Source organism: Oryx dammah, unplaced genomic scaffold, assembly GCF_014754425.2.
Source record: "Oryx dammah isolate SB20612 unplaced genomic scaffold, SCBI_Odam_1.1 HiC_scaffold_1, whole genome shotgun sequence".
Taxonomy (NCBI): Eukaryota; Metazoa; Chordata; class Mammalia; order Artiodactyla; family Bovidae; genus Oryx; species Oryx dammah.
In genome coordinates this window covers 33,480,650-33,499,053 of record NW_024070185.1, presented here as the reverse complement: position 1 = coordinate 33,499,053, position 18,404 = coordinate 33,480,650, and the positions used below count along the sequence as shown (strand labels likewise).

The 18,404-nt window shown below is 36.5% G+C and overlaps 1 long non-coding RNA gene across 1 annotated transcript in view; it reads right to left on the bottom strand.

The window, feature by feature from the left end:
- Positions 1-17,849, bottom strand: part of LOC120863857 — a 665,502-nt gene extending 647,653 nt beyond the window's left edge. Inside the window, exon 1 of the long non-coding RNA XR_005721093.1 lies at positions 17,554-17,849. This is a non-coding gene — a long non-coding RNA (uncharacterized LOC120863857). The remainder of the gene's footprint in view (positions 1-17,553) is intronic.
- Between the last annotated feature and the right edge of the window lie 555 nt (positions 17,850-18,404).

The window sequence follows — 18,404 nt, the reverse complement described above, 5'->3', positions numbered from 1 at the left end:
ACTGTTAAGGACTGCATGAAAAAACATGCTTCATCACCAATAGAACAGAAAATAAGAATATAAAAGGGCTCTCAAAATTTCTCCCCCAAATATGCTATTACTTGGTACCAAGATTGTCCATTAAATTATTTATCATATACAAATACAGATTTTAAATAGTTTATCTGGTACCAAATAATAATATATTTAGGAAAGAAATTCAGGGGGAGCCTTTTTATTTATTTATTTATTTTTTTTCTTCTTTTTTTTTCTCTTACCTTGGGCATGGGGTATCTCTTCACGGAGGGGGAGCCTTTTTAATGCCCTTACTTTATCTGTACTATTGGTAGTGAAGCAAGTCATTATTTGGTACAGAGACTGTCCATGAAGGTTTTTTAGAATATGTAAATACATCTGTTACGTACTTTTGGCAACAAATAGCACGTCTGGGGAAGAAATCTGGGGGGAGCCCTTTTATGTCCTTGCTTACTAACTATACTCTTAGTAAGGAAGCATGCTATTATTTGAATGAAAATTATCTATTAAAATGTTTACCTTATGCAAATATATTTGTTAAATGCTTTATTTGTAGTCTACAATAATTTCTTATTTTATTTTGTCTTTCAAAGCAAGCTGATAACAAACTATTCTTTGTAAAAATATACTTTGAGCACTATCAGAGTTTCATTCGAATGCATTTATAGAACTAATTCAATGAGTTATCATTTGACTCTATGAAGACAACTGGCATTTTATTAACACTGAAATAGTAAATCAACAGAAATCAAAAAATGTAGTTGAATTCATTTAAAACCCATTTTAAAATAATGTATGATTTGAAACTTTTTCAAGGCATTAAAACAGCACATGTTAGATTAGAAAATATTTTTGATTAAAGTGTCCTGAATTTCAATAGCAAATTCTATAATGTAACTGCAATGGTAAGCAAAGATTTTATTAACTTCCCCAAGAAGTCTCAGATTTAGGAATATCAGCTCTAATTAGAAAAATTAAAGCTATACTTCAGAATTAATTGAAATTATTAAGGTGTTTACTCTTGCATTATTTATAGCCAGAATGTCAGCAAGAAGCATTTTATACCTTTTCATAAGTAATTCTACAGTGTATATTAACAACATAACATGACTTCCATCCAATATTGGGTCTTTCCAGGTGAGCCTGCTACAAGTTATCATTTTATTCTGATTTCCTGGGTGACTTTATAACAATTCTTCACTGAGAAAGCATGAAGGATAATACATTCCTGATGGATGGGTGTGATGCAAAATTTAGGCATTAGCTGCCCTCATTATATCTACCAGCAGGATTCACTAGAAACCAAGATAGTCTTATCATACAACTACACTGTGGATAGAGTGACCAGCAAGCCACAGATTGAGGCTCTGTTTTCTAAATTCAGAAAATTTTACAAACCCTGAAAAGACATGGATTGTAACTATAAAGTATCAATTATATGTTTTTATTTATTCATTCCTTGATTTCATCTCAGACACTGGATTCAGTTTTTTTTTTAATTTTTATTTTTACTTTATTTTACTTTACAATACTGTATTGGTTTTGCCATACTTTGACATGAATCCACCACAGGTGCACATAAGTTCCCAAACACTAACCCCCCTCCCACCTCCCACCCCATATCATCTCTCTGGATCATCCCCATGCACCAGCCCCAAGCATCCTGTATCCTGCATCAAACATAGACTGGCGATTCGTTTTTACATGATAGTATACATGTTTCAATGCCATTCTCCCAAATCATCCCACCCTCTCCCTCAGAGTCCAAAAGTCTGCTCTACACATCTATGTCTCTTTTGCTGTCTTGCATATAAGTATTATGCGTTTTGAACTTCCTAGCTCAAAGTACATGTGTCATCAGAAAAAAGAACTGACCTACTATCATAATTTAAAGCAAATAAGACTCAGCCCATGATTTCTGTTTGTGAGCTCAACCCACACAGCACAGACAGATTTACTACCATGGAAGGAAAATGAAGTTTAAAAAAATAGCAGCAACATTTTAGCAGTATTCTTAAACTTGTACATTTTTAGGTGATTCTCTGTACAAAATTAAACTTTTATAAAAGTGCAGACACAGTCTTTATTGCACAGAAGTCTGGAATGTTGGTTAAGTTACCTGGGTTCTAATTTCACCTTTACATGCTTAAAAAAAAATTATAAGAATTTGGCCATTGAAAATCATGGAGTCTCTTCTTCATTATTAGTGATATTAAATGTTTTGAACTATACTTTTTTCTCTAATTCGAACAACAGGATAGATGACAAAGTATCAAATACATATTCTAAATTCTCGATAGTAAAAGATACACATAAAAAAAGGAGACTAAGTTTTCACCAATTTTTCATAAGATAAAGAACTAAATAAAATAGAAAATATTAATTCCTTTAATGTCCATTTTGTTCTTTCTCTGTTAATAGCAGCAATGTCCCTGTTTAGCTAGGTACATGACCCCCAGCTAAGCATTACATTTTCCAGCTTCCCACGCAGCCAGCTATGGCCATGTGACTAGATACAATGGGATTGGGATATAAATTCTCTTAAAACAAAGCTGTTTCCTTAGACTTCCTATCTACTTATTATTTAAATGGGACTCCGCAGTTGAGGACCCCTCTCTAGGTAATGGCTGAGCAACAAGATGATAGAAATCTGGATTTCACAAATGCCCTTGTGAAACAAGAGTCACCCCATCAGCCTGGACACCTCAATTTAAAAATATTATGTAAGAAAAATAGTTCTATTTCATTTCAAAGACTTTGTTTTGGGGTCACATGGTTATAAAGGTTTAGACTGTAATCTGATTCATTGACTGTTAACTATAATTATTTGAAGTGTAGCCTATGGGTAAAAAAGTACTTTAAATTCATTTAATTTTAAATCAATTAGGAATCCTGAAAAATGAGCCAAAATGTGGGGGATGGGGCTCCAGAATTCTTAGATTGGTTACTCTATGGGAAAAGACAAACAAATGCACAAATAACTGCTTACCTAGACCAATATTGGACCTTTTCAAAGTTTTGTCATGAATATTTTATAGGTTTCCAAACTATTCCACTGATCATGTGGTTGTTAATTTACTTAATCAGAAAGCTCAATTCCAAGATTTTGCATAGACTAAAATAAGATTACTCTATTTTTCAAAAAAGGCCTTTCCCCCTTCAGTTATGTTATTTTCAGCAATAACATCTTGATTCTTTCCTCTTCTACTCAGTTTTCCCCCTTCCCAGTTTTTCCAATCTTCCAACAGATCAGACTCAATATTTACCAGCTTTAGTTACTGATAAAAAAACAGATCCAATATAATGGGTTCTTTAGAGTATAGAAACATATTACTATGGAGCCAATCAACATTTTTGTAGCCATCACATTATTTTGGATTTGTGGTCTAAAGAAGGGGTTCATGCAGTATTTTCCAAGGTCATGAAAAATACAGACATGGAAGTTGTGAGCACATATTTATTTTGTCTTATGATATATCACTTTAAAATCCTGAGTACTTTTCCTAAGACAAAACTTATTAACTTTAAAAAATCAATTATTTTGTCAAGCCCTTATATACACTTTTCCATATGGCTGATTCATGTTGAGGTTTGACAGAAAACAACAAAATTCTATAAAGCAATTATCCTTCAAAAAATTAATTAAAAAAAAAAAAACTTTTTCTACCTGGTTAATTCCACAGAAAATCAGTCATATGTTATCCAAATATCCAACAAAGGTTTTCCGGAAGGTCTTAGTATGAAAGCAACATTGTAAAAACTTATTAACTGTTTCCCTTTTTGATCTGCAACATTTGTTTCAAGACATTTAATTTTCATGTTATACAATGTGTGCCACGATCCTGGAAAGTGCACCCAAATTTTTAAGATTGATGTGAGTAACTACATACATGCAATACTCAACAGATGTTACAGTAGCATTTCCAGCAACAAAGACCTGGAGCCCAGCCAAGCTGTGAGCAGAAGAGTCTGTGCCTGTTGGGGCTGGGCTACAGTAAGAATCCCACACAGTTACAGGATGGTAAACCAAAGGAGGCTGACCACTTTGGAGCTGGCAGGGGAAATACAACATAAAATTTTGCTAGACATCATTACTTTGTATGGCAGATACTGGCTGCTGCTGGGAAGCAACAGAAAACTGATCGATTTGTTGTGCAGAAATAATATAGTAGCTGCTTCAACTTGAGCAAAGCCACAAAAGGGAAGAAGTCCCTCAAAGTTGGCATTTTATGTCACTGGCTGAAAAGAATACTCATGATACTCTGAAATCAGATTCAAAATTAGTGTCTGAAGTACATAAACCTGTAACAAACAGTACAAAATTTGAGATAGTCTCTTCATTTTCATCACAAGCTACCTAAATTATTTAAGTGTTAACTTCAACTTGTGTATATGACTTTATTATAGAGTACATAGTGTGGTAGAAGACAAAAAAGGAATACAGATGAGAAGGTAAGGAAGCCTTTAATGTTTTAAGCATAATCAGATTTGCATTAAAAAAAAATGTTTGGTGGAAGGGAGAATAGAGGAGATAGGGTGGAAGTAGGAAGGTGGGAAGTAGTAATCCAGGTAAGACATGTGCTATGGACAGAATGTTGCATCCTTCCAAAATTCTTTTGTTAAAATCTATTCCCCTATTCAATGGTATGTAGTGTAGCAGGTGATTCAGTCATGAAGGTCATCATGGATGGAATCAGTGCCCTTATACAGAGACTACAGAGAACTCTCCTGCCCCTTCCATCAAGTGAGAATACAATAAGACTGTCTAGTGAAAGTGAAAGTGACTGTCTATTAACCAGGAAATGAGCTCTCACCAGACACCAAGTCTGCTATCACCTTGACCTTGGGCATGCCAGCTTCTAGAACTGTGAGGAATAAATTTCTTGTTTATAAACTACCCAGTCCATGGTATTCTTGTCATAGCAGCCTGAATGGAATATAGCAATTCAAAAGACCCTGAAGTAAGATTACAGCATAGGGAAATTTTCAGTAAATAATAGAGGGTGGGCTTGACAGAGCTTGGTCACTGACAGTATCATTTTTATGGTAGGACCTTCCAGATAAACGTGAATGCCAGCATAGAACTGATGAGACAATCTAGACTTTTAAAAAATTTTACTCTCTTGAAGTTGCAGATTCTGCTTATTTTAGCTAATTTTCTGGACCTGTTAGATTTGTTTGCCTGTGGAGACCTAATCCAAGATATGTTGCACAACTCATACTGTATATGCAAATTATACTGTATATAATGAGTATATTACATTTTAAGAATAATTAACATTACCCATTTAAAAATACCATGGACCTAAAGATTATGATTTATTTCTTCATAAATCAAGAGAAATACAAAGATATTATTGTCAGTGTGTGCAAGAGTCCAGAGCTTCTTTGTTTTTTAGGCTTGACACTATCCTCCTCCAAGCTTTTCAGTGATAGAAGGCCAGACCTTAACTTGCAACAAGCATTTTAACAGTTTAACAATCTCCAGTGGACATGTTTACATCATAAAACTGTCCAGTCTGGCACATTTTCTATTTCTTAATTCTAATTTACAAGGAAAATTCACTGAATTTCTTGGCAAGTAATCAGAACACCTTAGGGAGGAAAGACCTTACCAAGATCTCGGCGGGTAGGGGAAGATAATCCAATAAAACTATTCATTAAGCATGTTTCCCTGTCATTCACACCTGAAAGGAAGAGATTTGGGCCTCTTGAAATATGAGTCATAATACAACTTTAACTTTCTCTATTTGATATTTTGTATTTCCCCCAATACAGGGAGCATGAAAGTTTTTGTGTTAATACATGTGCTACATCTTGTGGTACTAACTAAAATGATAACTTGACAGATGTATACCATAGACATAAGAAGTGTTGATCAAGTCAAGGAAGAACAAAGCTAATATTTAATTGAGTTTGATTTTAAAATGTCACACATTTCTGATAATTTTACAGAACATCAAAGATAATTTTCATGTCCTTTCAAAGTTAGGGTACCAGATTTTTATCAATAGGCTCGAGCATTGCTCATATGTTAGAAACCAAATAAATGTTTAGTAAGCTTTTTGGACTGTGAAGAAAGCTGAGCTCCGAAGAACTGATGCTTTTGAACTGTGGTGTTGGAGAAGACTCTTGAGAGTCCCTTGGACTGCAAGGAGATCCAACCAGTCCATTCTAAAGCAGATCAGTCCTGGGTGTTCTTTGGAAGGACTGATGCTGAAGCTGAAATTCCAATACTTTGGCCACCTCATGCAATGAGTTGACTCATTTGAAAAGACCCTGATGCTGGGAGGGATTGGGGGCAGGAGGAGAAGAGGATGACAGAGGATGAGATGGCTGGATGGCATCACTGACTCAATGGACGTGAGTTTGAGTGAACGCCAGGAGTTGGTGATGGACAGGGATGCCTGGCATGCTGCGATTCATGCGTTGCAAAGAGTCGGACATGACTGAGCGACTGAACTGAACTGAACTGAACTGAACTGAAGCTTTCTAGTGGTAAAGAACCCGCCTACCAATGCAGGAGACTTAAGAGACGTGGGTTTCATCTCTGGGTCCGAAGATCTCCTGGAGAAGGAAACGGCAACCCACTCCAGAATTCTTGCCTGGAAAATTCCATGTATTGAGGAGCCTGGCAGGCTACAGTCCATAGGGTTGCACAGAGTTGGACACTGCTGAAGCAACTTAGCACACTGCACACACAAGACTATATTATTCAATCTTTTTTGAATATTTTACTATACAAGTTTAACTTTTCTATCCTTATAATCTGAAGATTAAATCATGATTTATGCTGTAACTCATATTCCCTCAATTTAAGTTTCAAGTAAGCAATTGTACAAAAATTCAAGAACACTGATCAACACACTGGAAGAAAAGCAGCATATGGAAGTAGTTTACTATTGCTATCAAATTAAAATTACAACAACTTTAATCTAACATGATGCAACGGTATAAATATAACCCAGACTATGTGGCAATGAGGCATAAATACCAAGAACGCACCAAAGTAATTGTAATTAAAATGACTCTTAGAGGACCAATTGTTTGGCTTTCCTCTTCTTATTTCCTTACTGCTCATCATCAGCATCACTTATATTTTGTATCAGTTAATTATGCTAGTCTCATTTCCTTATCATGGGAAACATGCATTATAGTACCTTGGATTATATTCACTGGCAGATGAGGCCTTTTTGACCCTAAATCTCACTCCATCATACATGCAGAACTCATCTTCCCTGTCTTCATATTTCTATTCCTCTATGCGTTCTACACAAAGCAAAGTGACTCAAATATCTTGATTGACTAAAAAATTCTAGCTCTTGGTCACCAGTCACTAAGTGTAGCAAAGTATGTAAACATCTGATGCAGCATAAAATCTATGGCCAAGGGTCTATAGGGGACTGTTTGATGGGAACCACTTCACTCAGTTTACTGAGAAGGGACCTATGTGGGCAGACACCACTGGCAAAAACAGAGGGCACATCAGGTTCTCCTTCTACCAGATCAACAGTCTCCAAGGAAGAAAAGAAATAAACTCTGCCATATGTAAAATAGATAACTAATAAAAGACCTACTACTATATATAGCACAGGGAACTCTACTCAATACTCTGTAATGACCTACATGAGAAAAGACTCTAAAAAAGAGTGGATATGTCCCAGGTGGCACTAGTGGTAAAGAACCCAGCTGCCAGTGCAAGGAGATGGAGAAGATGAGGGTTTAATCCCTGGGTCAGAAAGATCCCCTGGAGGAGGCATGGCAAACCCACTTGCGTATTCTTGCCTAGAGGACCCCATGGACAGAGGAGCCTGGTGGGCTATAGTCAATTGGGTCACAAAGAGTTGGACATGTCTAAAGCAACTTATGCATATGTATATGTATAACTGATTCACTTTGCTGGCCACCTGAAACTTTCACAACATTGTAAATACACTATAATCCAATATTTTTAAAAAAGAAAGGGAATGCACTTTAAAGCACTTGTGCCACCCTTACCCACTCAACTTTGGCAAGAGTTATCTGGAAATAGTTCACTTTTGTTTTGTGTCTTCTCTTACTTTTATCCTGGAGCAATGCTTTCACAGTATTCTGACCCTGTATGTTAGCAGTTACTTCCAATATTTTGTGTTGGCTTCATTTGAAAGGAATTATATCATGAAAGCTGAGCTGGATATCTCATGTTGTACACATTCGATGCATATAACCTATGTGATTGCAGAATTTTTATACACTAATGCTGTACACATGGGAGAAAGGACCTATCTCAAAATGGCAAAATGGTTTAAAATGTGGGACCTGCAGGCAGAGTGCAAAGTTTTTTCACTTTACACTCTGCTACAATGGACAACTACATTGCTACAATGGACAACTTTCCTTAGCGTCTGTGTACTTTAGTTCCCTCATCTGTAAATTAAAAATAATAACTGTACCACCTTCATGGGGCTGAGGTGGGATAAAATGAGTTAATGCCCATGAAGCAATTAAAATAGTGATTGGTATACCTTAAAGAGTCAAGATGTTTAGCTATTATTATCACCTTCTATCTTAAGGCTTTTTCAAAGCTCATGAGAAGATTCTACAAGACAAAAATATTCCCAAACCCATGATGAAAATAAGACCCTGATGTCATCACTGATTAGGAAAAAAATAGCTTCTTTATTTTAATGTAATAAGAAGTGATAACTAGAATCATAAGAAGTAATGAACTAGTTAGGAAATGTGGATTATGTTAATGAAAGTTATGGCTGAAATGTAAGGGACATGCCAATACAAACAATGATATAATCTATTTTAAAAAACCTTAACAGTATACACTTTTAGAGTCTCATGTGGCCAACAGATTCATCCCGGGGTAACTATGGCACCAGATACCCATTAAGGTCAATGAAATGCGCATAAAAGGGAAACTTGGCAGTAGAAACAGAAATGAGAAGAGATATCCAAACCCTACTGAATAAGGGAGAAAGGAAGCCTACTATAGGAAGAAACATAAGATCTCTTCTGACCTAGCTCCCTAAACTGATTAATCTCCATGTTCAGCCTATATAATATTTCACACCAGAACAAATATTGCCTGAAATATCTTCCCTGGAAATAAGCATATGAAGTATGTTATATAAATATAACTAGACTATTTCTTAAGATATACTACTTCAAAAAAAAGTAATTATTAGTATGTCTTCGTGACTGTGTATTTGTGTTATTAAGTCTGGCACCTTACCAAGAATGGAGAGGTGTATGGGAAAATGGAAAGCACCTAAAACACACGCACACAAGAGGAAGGCGTGCAATCCTGAGGGGCAGGGAAATGGGACACTGAAGTGCTGATCTCAACCTCACAGGCACACAATTCTACTGCAAGAAAGCTCTGTTGTCTTGAACCACACAGGTATAAATCATGAGGCTAAGCCATGTCTTACAGAGCTAACCACATGTTTCCTAGGAGGAAACAAATGGATAGCACGTACGACACAGGACAAATGCATCCAGTCAGAGGAAAAGCCACCAGACATCCTCACACACTAAAATTACGAGCAATGAGCCACTGAAATAAATAACATTAATAAATATTAATTAAGAACTAATAACATATATTGTAAAATGCAATGGGAAATACCAATGATGGCAAGATATTTGCTTATCTTTGTAATGCACATAGTTCAGCATTAAAATTTAGAGATGTAAAAGTTTCCTTGAAGGTGAAACCATATACTGTCTCAGGACTGTCAAATGTTACTGTTGAATAGTACCATCAATACATCTTTGACAAAGGCTATTAACGAAGATAAAAAGAGAAATTCTTTAAAATTAAATTAGAAACTAAAGAAAGCAAAAGATGAATTTAGGGTAATTTTTAACTCCAAATATATCTAACAATCCAAGCAAGTTTCTAAAAATTTAAATTATACTTTTGTCCTCCTCTTTGGTTATTTGATGCAAAGTATATATTACAAAAAATATGAAAATAAGTCACACATTCAAATATACAGAATTTCCTCTCTTTCTCTCTGCTTGTTCTTTTTACTGGGAAAAACCCTGTGCTCTCCTACAATAATGCTTTGGTTGTAACTGAAACAGCAGCACAATTACTGACTATAACTTATATGCCATGAATTTGAAAATACAAAGGATTGGTACATAGACTGTAAATTGCTACAGTGGTCTGGAGATTTACTTGTGTTTCCCATATTTTGTCAACGTGAGGATGGTATAGTGTTATGCTTATCATACCTGCCTCTCTGGAACTTTGGACAGTGGGCACATTACCCAGTTAGCAATGGAATAACCCAACTGTGATGATGATGAAGTATATCAACTAACTGCAGAGGAATAGAACATAGCCTACAGCTGCTACACTAGCAGCAAGGATTCTACCAGCTTCCAGAGAGATGCTGCTGACTCAGGATGACAGCCAATGAAAGGGGGAAAGTGATAAAGGAAGCCAAGAACTGAGGACATTTTTCTGTAATTTAAAAGATTCTTTAGGAAGATTATATTTTTTTCTATGAAATAAAAAAAAAAATTCTTGATAACAGGGAAAGATTTCCTAAGAATACAAGATGATCACAATTTGGGCAGTTTTATATTGCTCCCTTATGAGTGTTTACTCAGCATTCCTTGGCATATTGGAGACAATAAATATTTGGCGATCAAATATTATATGGATTATGCTGCCTTGTGGTACATATTACATAATCCTGAGCAGTGATTCTGACTTGAAAATATAGCTAAGTTGGGAAACAGAAGAGAAATTGACTTCTAGGTGTAGTGCATATGGTGCCTGAATTATTGCCTTCTTCTTGATTTTTGTGCGAAATCAAAGGAATTGATACAGATCATGAACTGATAAACTGACCTCCTTAAGGGTTCTAGATGGATACAAGGTAGAAATGGCAAAGACGGGGACAATGAGGGTACAAGCCAAGTTCCCTGTTACTCTCATGGCCATTCACCCCAAGTGGAAAGTCATATCTCAACCATTTGTGGGAAGAAAAACAGTGGAAGAATACAGTATCTAGGACGAGATTAACAAGTCTCTCCTTTTCTCCATTTTCTGCTCTATATCCTTTATTCTACCTTTAAGTAGAATTTATGATCATGAAGATTCTAGGTCACTGTACTTATACAATACTCAGTGATACAGCATGTAGAGTATTACTGCTTTTGTACTAAGCCTCCCAAGACAATCTAATAAAAGAAATACATCCTGTGATACAAATTCCATAATCCAGGTGTTTAGTAAGTAGTAAAAAGGAGTATGTGCACATATACTTGCCTGGCTTTGTTCTCTGTTCATGCAGCTGCTTAAGGGGGTCTCTTTTTCAACAGTACAAACTATATTTGAGAAACAGAACTTTGGGGTAGTCTTTAAAAGGTACAATTCACAGAGGTCCTAATATAATAAGTGCACTAGTAGACTCATGTAGCTGATTGCTTACATATTTGCAGGCTTGAAATTGACTTTTTAAAACAAAAGTTCACTAACTCTGTATTTAAGTGTAATAGTTTTTGTTCTTTGGCAAAGTAAATCAGATAGCGTCATATATGCAATGATTCTTACATCAAGGTATCCCAGTTAATGTTAAATACATTTAACCTGAGAAGGAAATGGCAACCCACTTCAATATTCTGGCCTAGGAAATCCTGTGGACAGAGGAGCCTGGCACGTTGCAGTGCATGGGGTCACAAGAATTAGACACGGCTTGGTAAACCAAACCACCACCACCAATCTGGGGTTAAAGATGACTGTTCTTAAGTAATCAACCATGTCATAACCAAATATTAATTTGTTCCTTTCGTTTTTTTAGGATCTTAAGTGCATATACTTAATCAGGTAAGTAAGGTCCATAAGAACATGTAAAAAAAACTGCAATTATATACATCTCAACTCTGTGGGAGAAGGTGAGGGTGGGATGATTTGGGAGAATGGCATTGAAAAATGTATATTATCATATGTGAAACGAATTGCCAGTCCAAGTTCGATGCATGATACAGGGTGCTCGGGGCTGGTGCACTGGGATGACCCAGAGGGATGGGATGGGGAGGGAGGTGGGGGGGGGTTCAGGATGGGGAACACATGTACACCCGTGGTGGATTCATGTCAATGTATGGCAAAACCAATACAATATTGAAAAGTAATTAGCCTCCAATTAAAATAAATAAATTTATATTAAAAAGGAATATTTAATAATTATTATTATGTGGTATTTAGAAAATATGGGCTTCCCTAGTGGCTCAGTTGGTAAAAAATCAGCCTGCCAGTACAGGAGACATGCATTCAATCCCTGGGTCTGGAATATCCCCTGGAGAAGGAAATGGCAACCTACCCCAGTATTTTTGTCTGGGAAATCCCATTGACGGAGGAGCCTGGTGGGCTACAGTCCATGGGGTTGCAAAAGAATCAGACACAAGTTAGTGGTTAAAAACAAACATTTAGAAAATATATGAAATTATTACAAGGGGGAAGGCCTTAGTAAAATGATATATTATTGAAACTTCATTTGATTTAAGGACTAATCAGAGAGTACTTTGATACATTACACTCTAACATATGTTCTCTTTGACTACTCAATTATTGTATATACAGTTCTAAAAATTTTAAGCACACTAGTTTCACTGTTTCATCTTTAATAGATGTATTTAAATGCAGAAACACATACACATGGACACACATGCAGATATTCGCAACAAAAAGCAAATGAACTCTCTATAATTGATCAGCAATAACTTGCATTCAGTTCAGTTGCTCAGTCGTGTCCAACTCTTTGCGACCCCATGAATTAAAGTAAACAATTTTAAATATAGCATGATCTCCCAATCTCCAATGATATAAAACATATAACATTTGTAGAAATATAGGTCACTCGCTACCTTTCAGAGACTTCTATCATAAAAGGAGAAGACTAGGCACACTGATTTTCTTAGAGGGGAGAAAGTTTCTAATTTCATCAATTATACAACATGAACTACATCTAGGAAGAAATGATTTGTTTCTATTTAAAAAACAAGTACTTAAAATTAACACCATAGGTATTATTTCTCTGTATTCACTTTCCACGATAAGTATGATGATTATAAAATATTTTACATGAAACGTATCCTATATCATCAATGATTTTTTTAACTTATAACTTACTAACAGGTGCATAAACTATTGTCTGGGTATTTTCTTGTTAATGTAGCATGTTAGATTATATTGCTCTGTGATGGAAAGCCTCTCCATGAATTTTGGAAATTTATTTCATCTTTAAAATTTTTAATATTTGAAATATTCAATTTCCTCTTAAAATATTAAGTTGAAATAATTCTTCTATAGTTTCTTCTAGCTGTGACATCTATTATAGGTGTTCCAGGGAAAAACATGAGTTCATTTCAATTGTACATATTTATCTATGACATTGTAAAATAGCTTATATGAAATAATTAAGAAGAGAAAAAGGAATGTCAAAAGAAACTAAGAAATTCTTCTCATTTTTATCTTCTCATACCCTTCTGGTATTGAATAGAACATATACAAAAACACTTACTTGTGCAATATTCTTTCAGTAGCAAGAGGAAAGGGAGGTTTAGAGAAAAATTAATCAAGCCCCTTCCTTCGATAATTTCCATCCTCCTCCTTCAAAACCACTCAAATAAATACTTAATCCAAGAAAGAAACAACATCCAAGCCCTGCCAACATTGCTTCAGGAGAATATCCTTAGAATTCCTTCAAACAACATGGCTGCCCCAGCTCCTACATGGATTATCAAGCTGACATAGTGTAATTCAACAATTTTCTAAACACTAGTATTTCATATATTAGTAATTATATTAACTTGTTTCTAAGATTTTTTTTATTGAATTACTCTCAATTTGTAGCCCACTTTCTCTACTTGATAGACAAGAAAACCCAGGTAAGGGAGTCCAAGTTACCTCCCTGGGGTGACGCAGCCAATTATAAGGATCAGAAGAAAATTCAAAACAATTCTAGAATCACATAAATGTTTACCTTATGGGTAATGTTCATTTTTGGTTGTTCATTTTCCTTCATTCAACACACTTTAAAGTGTTTGAAGGAACATAACCATTATTACAAGTACATTTAACTTATACATTTTTTAACTGTACTGGTGGAAATTCATTTACTCTTTATGGATGTCAAATTACTTTTGAACAACCTGATTAGAACCCAGTGAACTGACAGTAGCCATAAAGAATTTGCATTTAAATATATAAGGAGATAAATTAAAATGGCACTCAACTGGATACAAAATACTATCCATCCAACATTCACTATAACTTTTAAATTAGCATTATCAAATACGTATTTTCATATAATTTGCATGGTTAAAATGCATTAAATTCAGTATAAGTCCAAAAAGACATTGCTGGAGTTGAGGTATTTTATTCAAACAATAAAGGAATTTTAAAGTTATGTGTGATACGACATTTGAGAGATACATATGTAAAGACATATTGATAGATATTCTAATTAGCTGACTAATTAATCAACTTTGAAAATCACACTTTTTTCAGAAATGTCTATAAAAGAAGCCATTGGGTAGGTGAATTTAAAATATGTAGTGTGCATTTCAGATCACCTGTTCTCAAATTTCCATACAAAATCCATCCATTACCCACCTTCTCCCATAAGCCAGTCTTAGAAATGCAGAGATAGCAAAAGTTAAATCACTGACACTTTCCTAACTGCAAAACCATTTACACCAGTGGTAGCCACACTCGTCATGTGTACTATTAGTCATTACTAAAATTTTAATATAGTATCCAACTAATTTTTTATATAAACCAGCAATATTTTAGCTTTTATCTTACACTTAACCTTACTAAAGAAAACATCCTTTGCTCTTGCAGATTGCATCCGTACCCTACTAATAGTACACAGGAAAGAAAGGATGTCATTTCATATATGCAAAAAACAAAGTAATTTTAACCATATTTCAGAATTGCATCTAATTAACGTCTCACTTGTTTTAAGAAAATAATAATCACATCCAAAAGGTTCCATAGAATGTATGATCATGTCGTCCATAAAATCTTTAAATATTGATAGTTTCAGGACTATACCTATAAATTCAATGTTACTATTAAAAGAAAAGTATGTTTGCCTTCGCCAACTGCAACTGTAAGCAAATGCAGCTGTACAGCACTTTATTAGTAAGAACTCCTTTAGTAAGCACACGTTTAGAGGAATTAATCATTCATTCCCTGCAGACTGCTTATGTATTTCATAGGGCCATTATCTGATCTGAATAACAAGAACAATTGCATAATAAAACATATTACTGCTGACATTAGCAACTTTCTTTTTTTCAGCTTTAAAGTTGCAACCACTTCTGGACTGCACAAAAAGCTGGTGGCCAAAAGACCTGACAATTAAATTGTCCCATTCAGTTTTGACTTTTTTCTCTCTTATTATGTAGGGACAATGATCAAACATAATATGTGCAAGCTTTACTAGAAATGGTTGTAATTCAGGTTATCTTCCTCAGCACTATGGCATAATTAGAAACAGAATCTGTGTCAGATTAGTCTTCATGTTAATTCTGTCACGTTTTTTCTTCTGTGGAATACATGTATTACAGTAATATAGGCAATAACATGTTTGACCCACTCAAATCTGGTAATTCACCTTTTATTTTTCAATATTTATTTTTTCAAACATCAGCTATTCTTTCAGATATTTGAGGTCACAGATGAGTAGAGGTCATTTGCTATAATCCAAATCTGATCAACCTGGGGCTTTATTTTAAATTATTTAAATTCACTTTAAACTAATGGTAGAAGTGGCAACTGAGAGCAGTAATATATATATAAGAAAACACATTTGGATAGAAAAATAAAGTAATATATAAGAAATAATGATAAGTCTTTACCAAGTGATTTCCATGTATGGTAACTTCATGTCAACAAATTCATCAACTGTCCTACTGTTATTTCATTATCCTAAAAACTTATGTCTCAAGATATTCAGAGCTTTTGACATTGGATAAAAACAGTTCTGAAAGATCTCTCCCTTTTTAAAATCAGTGATCATTAGTTCAGTGTTCAGTTTTTAAAATTCAGTGTCAAAAGAATATAGCTACTTTTATATAATAACTTGAGTAAATAAAAAGGTGTTTTTTCACTTTACCCATTATCATCAATTAAATATAAGAAAGCCCTTAAGTATTATTTGATAGTACGGTGTTTTCTTAGAAATAAAATCTGTGAGACAAGTGGTTTTAATTTTCAGTCTGGTTTTTAACTCTTAAAATGATTAGAAAAGTGTGTTTTATACCAACATGGAAAATTGAAAGTTAAAGAAAAAACAAACTTTTTAAATAAGTATTCTATACTAGTCAGTATGAGCGTTATGTCAAAGAACTTTGAATTTGTTAACCAGCTTTGTTTTAACTAAACTGTAATTCCTACTGTATCTACTGTATATGTAACAATGCAAGAAGAATTAGATTCAGGATCCATTTGGCAGTGATAAAGAAAAAAAAAAGACTGCTGAAATGTTATTGATTCTCTCCCTCTTCTGCAAAACAAACTGACTCAACTATATTCGTCCTGATATAACACAAAGATTCTATTTAGATATCACAAAATATTGCCAAATGTATCTTTTTTTTAAAATTTTAAGATATCGTTAACCCTTTCACAGAGAAAGGAAGAGTGTCCTACTTGTTTTTACAGAAATGCTGCAGCTACTGACATGGTGATGTTAACCCCAAGAGGAATACTGCCTGCAAAAGTTTTTGATGCAGAGATATTCAGCCCTAGGAGACACCTTAAACCTGTCACAGGCTGCTGAGCCCTGTCACAGTTTATAACCTGCTGTGTCAAAGTCACAGCCTCAGCTTCTGCCCTCTCCAAAACATTTTTCAGATTCCTTTTCCAAATTAATTCCATGCATTTTTTTTCTAAACGAGGCTATTTCTCACATTTTCCTCCACATCTCATTCATCTACAAGCATTTAAAAACAAACAAACAAACAAACCTCAACAGGCTTTTATTCCAGTCTTTCAAACCACCTATATTAACTTTCCCTTGACCCATTTTTTTTTTTTTTTAAACAAGCTCTTCAGAACTAAAGATAAAACAAGCAACCAAGAGAAGTCAGTGAAGGATGGGAGTTGGTGTGGATTAAGACTGAGGTTGAAGGTAGCAGTGGGGCGGGGGGGTACCAGTAGGGTTAGAATTCTCAAGGTTTTGTTTTTTTTTTTTCTCCCTTGGAACCCTTCCTTAAATCTTAGAACCAACCAGCGTTTCAAACACCAAGCTTCCCATAGCTCGTGAACAATGAGCGTTTAAAAAACAGACCTCCAGTATGGTTGCCCACACTGAAGTCTGCTCAATGCAATGTTCTTCCAAAAAAAAAAAAAAAAATGCTTAGCAAACCACTTCTCAATTAAGAACTAGTGAAGTTATATAAGTCAACTTGTTCCCTGGTAAAACGAACAAACTGCCCGCCCATACCATCGGGGGAGAAGCATTCATTCAGCATCTGCCTCACTTTAAGACAAGAAATACGGAAGCACAGTTTACTTACTAAAGCAGCCGCTCCAGTCTTCCTTGGAAACCCTGAGGAGTCTTCTCTTTTCTCTCCTTCCAGTCAAATAAAGAATTGTCTTTCTATTCCACACAGGCCCAGAATAAACTGCAAGAAAGGACAGCACATGCACAGCCGCCCGTCGGGCTCTGGCTTTGGTCTGCTGCCTCTGCTTCGGGGGTTCTGCTTGTTTCAAAAGTGGGATCTTCTTTTCGGGAGGGAGGGGGCGAGGGCAGGAGAAAATCTGGGCGCTCCGCAAGCTCGCTGGGGTCCTGCAAATTATTCTGAAGGCAAAGTACCTGCACTCTCCCCGCGGAGGCTGCCTGTCAGCGGCGCGAGGAGGGAGGAGGCTGAGGAGGAGGAGCAGCAGGAGGGCTCGGCTGGGAGGGAGCGCGGGGCGGGGGAGGCCGACGAGCGGCTGGCGGAGAAGCCGAGGGACCGTCCGCCGTCAGGGCGAGGCGCTGCCCCACGCGCTCGGGCTGCCGGCTGCGGGCGCGGCGGGGCGGGGCGCCGAGGCGGCGATCCTCTCCCGGCCGCTCCCGCGCTGGCCCGCTCGCTCGCGCTCCCTCCTGCTCCCGCTCGAACAGACAAGGCACACACCCCACGTCTCTGGCGGCAGCCGCCCCGCCGCACGCACTCACCTGCATTTCCTTAACGAGCCACTTGATGGCTGCCAGCGGCGCGGGCCGGGCTCCGGCGGGCGGGCGAGCGGGAGCCTGGGCGGGGAGGACCGCGGCGCGGGATGTTCCGAGGGCCCACCCGGGAGGCGGCGGCGGCGGCGACGGTGCAGGCGCGCTGGCTGGGGCGGGACGAGGGGAGACGAGCCGCGCCCCCGAGCCGCCCGACGCTGA